Source organism: Plutella xylostella, chromosome 22 (genome assembly GCF_932276165.1).
Source record: "Plutella xylostella chromosome 22, ilPluXylo3.1, whole genome shotgun sequence".
NCBI lineage: Eukaryota > Metazoa > Arthropoda > Insecta > Lepidoptera > Plutellidae > Plutella > Plutella xylostella.
In genome coordinates, this window is record NC_064002.1 from 5,642,719 (window position 1) to 5,647,401 (window position 4,683).

The window sequence follows — 4,683 nt, forward strand, 5'->3', positions numbered from 1 at the left end:
CTAAAACCGAAGCAATTATATTTACAAGGAAAAGAGAAACCCCGAAAAGGAGCCTTCATGTCAACAAACACCCTATCCCATGGAGTAATTCCGTTAAATACCTAGGAGTTATTCTAGACAAGAAACTGAACTGGAATGATCACGTTTGCAACCTCCGCCTTAAAGGCATCAAGGCATTTAATGCCCTGAAACCACTACTTAACAGACGATCCAACCTCAAGAGCTATACAAAATTATGCATATATTCGACTCTTATCAGACCTTGCATTACATACGCATGTCCAGTCTGGGGTTGCACATCTAAATCAAACCTAAATAAACTTCAGGTCTTGCAGAACAAGGCAATAAAATAGCCTATAATACGCCATTCCGAACCAATTTAATGAAACTTCATACAAAAATTAAATTTCCCTCCATTAAAGAATTCATAACTAAGACAACAAAAAAGTTCTATATAAATGCAGACCATAATGATAACAAATTAATCGCAAAGTTAGGTAAAACCCGACCTCAGCTAAGTAATCGATATTAATATGTAACGAAGCTACCCCATCACTACGCTCTCTGACGTCACGCGCGGTCCTCGGCACCAGCCAGCGCGGCGACGCTCGCTCACTGCGTTGTTTGCCGTATCTACCCTCAACTTTACGTTTTAAAGCCGAGTGAGTTGGTACTAATAAATGCCTTATTGCTTTGTTCATGATACCTAGATATAAGTAATCAGTTAAATGCATGTTAAAATAGTTATAAGCAGTTACATTATGTAAGTACGTAAACAATATGTATCTTTTCTATATAATAATATTTAACTTCGATAATGCCCATAAAATGTATCGTTTAACCAAAACGTGCATAGCTGTTATAATACGTATGTAGTCTTATAAATAAATAAATTAAATCTTAATTATATTGATATATACTTACCTCATGCCATAAGTTTTGTAAAAGACCGACCGGTCTTGTAAAACGTTAGAATTTAAGATATTTTTAGCCTAGGAATAAAATGTACACTAGACTTTAAAAAATGTTATCAACCTTTTATGTTAATAAAGAACTTTAAAAATCAATCAATCAATCAATGGATCAATATCATTAGTTTTAGTATCCTCACTTTAAACGCTTAAGCTCATAATAGATTAATGTCTTTTTCAAGAAGGATAGAGAATGTATTTTGTTTTTAATTTTAATAAAGCATTAATTGTTTACTGCCCTTCATTAGAACATTGTGAATCAGATGTTGTTATTATAAAGTTCATAAGTTGTTACAAAAAGCATTTGAATCTAAAGAGGCCTCACCATCAAAACTTTCACACATGCTGAACGCTATCAAACGCTTTGTAAGTGTGTCAGGCTCTAAACTGGTTCACTGTATTGATAATTATACTATGATAACACCTCTACATTGTTCCAGAAGTCACAGTACTCACAGTACGCAGCCGACTTTGAATTTAGAATGTTATAAACGGTCAGTGTTACCCGACAATGCAGATACTGGGGGTTCGCGGTTGTGTGTGTAAATTTATCTGCGGCTTCCTTCAGGATAGGTGGGGCTTGGCAGGATTCCATACGCTCCGGTTCCTCACGGATACTGGTAACTGATGATCGGATGGAACTAGTGTGCTATGATGAAAGGTTATGCGTGAGGTTGGTCTTTATTAGTGAAAATAATTCATATTGTCATCATTGTCATATACAATACTCATATTTATAGAGTTTTTACTGCTTTTTTGAGTCAGTTTTTTCAGCTTCACTGTTTTGTTAGCCTGTGCCAAAAACACTACACATGAACTATGACTATTCCAAAATTAGCCATTCAGTACGTCTAGTATAGGTTGTTGATAGTTGACACAACGTTTATAGTTTCAGTTTTCTTCCATACATTTACAAGCAGCGCCTCTAGCGGAAACTATCATAAACTAAAATTGGTAGTATGAGTTATTTCAAATCGTAGTTTTAAAAAACGAAATAAGTTTACGTGTAAATTATAGCTTTTTGGTAGTACGAGTTACATGTTTGACAGATCTTAGGTAGTCAGCTTCAACGAATTCGAAAACTTTCATAGTTGTTGCTCTCACTGAAAATTTGTAGGTAAGAAGCGTTTTTGTTGTTGGTTAGGATCTAGTTAGAATTTAATTTGTGACTATCAGCGATCATATTTTGCGTGGCGAATGGCTGCAGAGGCAGAGGAAACCCTATTAACCACTAGGAACTAACACAAACTTAAGAATGCGGAGTAATGATGGCAGGAATAGTGCTTGTTATTAGAGATAGTTTATATTGGTTCAGTGACTGGACCCAGTAGAGTACTATGTTGGTACTGATCCCGCTTGGACGCTATTTTCAACCAAGTCCAATGCGACTGTGTCGTGAAATCTGCCTTACTGCGTCCAGGCACTGAACCAATGTATATCACCATTAGGGTGCTTACATAGAGATACTGGTTACCTGTATCTACCCGTACCGGTAACCTGCTGTTTATCTTTCAGCGAGTGCGCTAGAGCATTTCACGGTTTTAAATTTCTCAGTGAGCGATACCTAATCAAGTTACCGGTACGGGTAGATACAGGGAACCCGATTCTTTACGTAAGCACCCTTAGAAATGAAAAATAAATGTTTAAAAATAATCATTTATTACTTATATAGTTATCCATTACATAAATGGCCTAAATCCCCACGAGAGGACGATAGCGTCGCGGCGTTGACTGCCTCGGACGAATCACGCGTCGACGGGTTGTCCTAGGACTCTGCCTTGGTCTCAGTGGGGCAACAAGTATTGGGCTTCTTCCGACGACAGGGCATCTTGGGCTTCGTCCAACGACAGAGCGTCTTGGGCTCCCCACATGTGCAGAATAGGTCGTAGGAGATTCTACACCATGTACGGACATTTATTTATGGCAGTTAACCTGCCGTGGGGTCCATCGGCAGGCTTGTTTAGGTCCCCATTCCTGTAAATAGTACGAATAGATTAGGTCTAGTAAAATATTATTTATTCCTACAATTTTACCTTAAGTTATCGTAAACATAATAAGTATATAGGTAGGTAGGTACTTACCTTTCCATAAAATCTACAATTAGGTACTTCGAATTGCGATGCACTTGTGAGGATCATTCTTAATTTTATAATTTTTATAAATAAAAGCTTGTAAACCAAATTTCAGTTTGTTTTTGTTAGAGTCATTGACATTGATTGACATATATATTTTGGTTAGAGTCATTGACATATAATATACGAAAATCAAGACGCCAAAATGACATGTGGTACCGTAAAATCGTTTAAGTCTAAGTTAAAAACAATTCTGCTAACAAAACAACAGTCGACCCATCTACGGGTATAGTAGTCGTAGTTATGGAGAAGTTTGCAGGTTTTCTATGACATTGCTGTAGTGATTATTATAACTACTTTAACACACATTTTAACTCAACCCAATATTATTATAGGAGGCGTTAGTTCAAGTGACTATTTGAATTGGGCAGTAAAAAAATAAATAAATAAATAAATAAATAAATAAATAAATAAATAAATAAATAAATAATAGGTACTTACACTAGTTTTCTTCGCAACACACAAATGGACTCCCGCGGCATAATATAATCTTCCATTATTGTACATATTTTCTTATCTCCAAAATCATCCCATTTTTTGCAACACAGCTAATGTTCACAGCTACCTTCAATATGAATACCTTCTGAAAGAAACATAAAATCAAGGTAACAAAGTAAAACCACAATGCCATGTATGTAAGTAACGAATTTATTTAGTAATTACATACCTTTAGTCTATGACTTCATTCCCAATATCCATCGTAAAATTGAATTATTCATTACACAAAAATATACCACTCGCCTACAGATTCACTACATGATATTTCTAATTACGTTTTAAATCACAATCATATATTTATTTACAGTTTATGGCACAGTGTGGGCGCAGCACGGCGGCAGCGTAGGCACTGAAAGCCTTTTACAGCCGCGTGAGGCACTCGGGGCCGCTGAAAACACGAACCGCTTATGCGTGTGAAGTACCCCGGGTGACCTTGGTTCACAGCTGCCGGCCGTGCACTTGCCATAGTTTTAGTTTTTAGTTTTTATTTATAGTCAGTGGCATCATAAAGGGAAGCGGCTGAAAATCAGCGCGGTAGTAGGTAACATATTATCTTCAACCGCCTTAGCTGAGCCGCCGTCCGTTTCGGTGCCAGACAACGCACACATATCCTCTCATTTATTTCTTTTGTTTAGTCATAAGGTCTTTGTGTTCATTTATTACTGTTTTTCATTATGTTTTCTTTTTTTTTTTCTGTGTGTGTGCGATGGCACGGAATAAACGTTTTTATTATTATTATTATTATGTGTGTTTGCCCTTTCTTTTTACAAGCGCTAGAAAGAGGTAAAGTATCTAGAGTGAAGTTCGCACAATCGAGTTGTAGCATAAACGATATCGCATGAACTATAATAAAAAAATGTAACTCATACTACCAATTAACTTGGAAACTAATAGTTTGGCGTGCTTACGATTTCCATCAACGTTGACATATATTGCAAGGCCGTACTAGACGCTCAGATCACTTGTCAGTAACTGACTGTGTAGCACCAGAACCATTAGAATATAATGTAAGTATCTTACAATAGTTCAAATTTAAACAATAACATAATTAAACGAAATATACTTAGTTAAAATTATATAAT

At 36.2% G+C, this 4,683-nt stretch overlaps 2 long non-coding RNA genes across 2 annotated transcripts; both read right to left on the reverse strand.

The window, feature by feature from the left end:
* Positions 1 to 2,613: 2,613 nt before the first annotated feature.
* Positions 2,614 to 3,252, reverse strand: LOC105398217. The gene is made up of 2 exons (XR_005253986.2): positions 3,053 to 3,252; positions 2,614 to 2,945 (listed from the first exon to the last, which is right to left on the reverse strand). It is a non-coding gene; the product is annotated as an uncharacterized LOC105398217 (long non-coding RNA).
* Positions 3,253 to 3,544: 292 nt separating this feature from the next.
* LOC125490336 lies at positions 3,545 to 4,339 on the reverse strand. Its single transcript, XR_007267606.1, has 2 exons — positions 3,771 to 4,339; positions 3,545 to 3,686 (listed from the first exon to the last, which is right to left on the reverse strand). It is a non-coding gene; the product is annotated as an uncharacterized LOC125490336 (long non-coding RNA).
* Between the last annotated feature and the right edge of the window lie 344 nt (positions 4,340 to 4,683).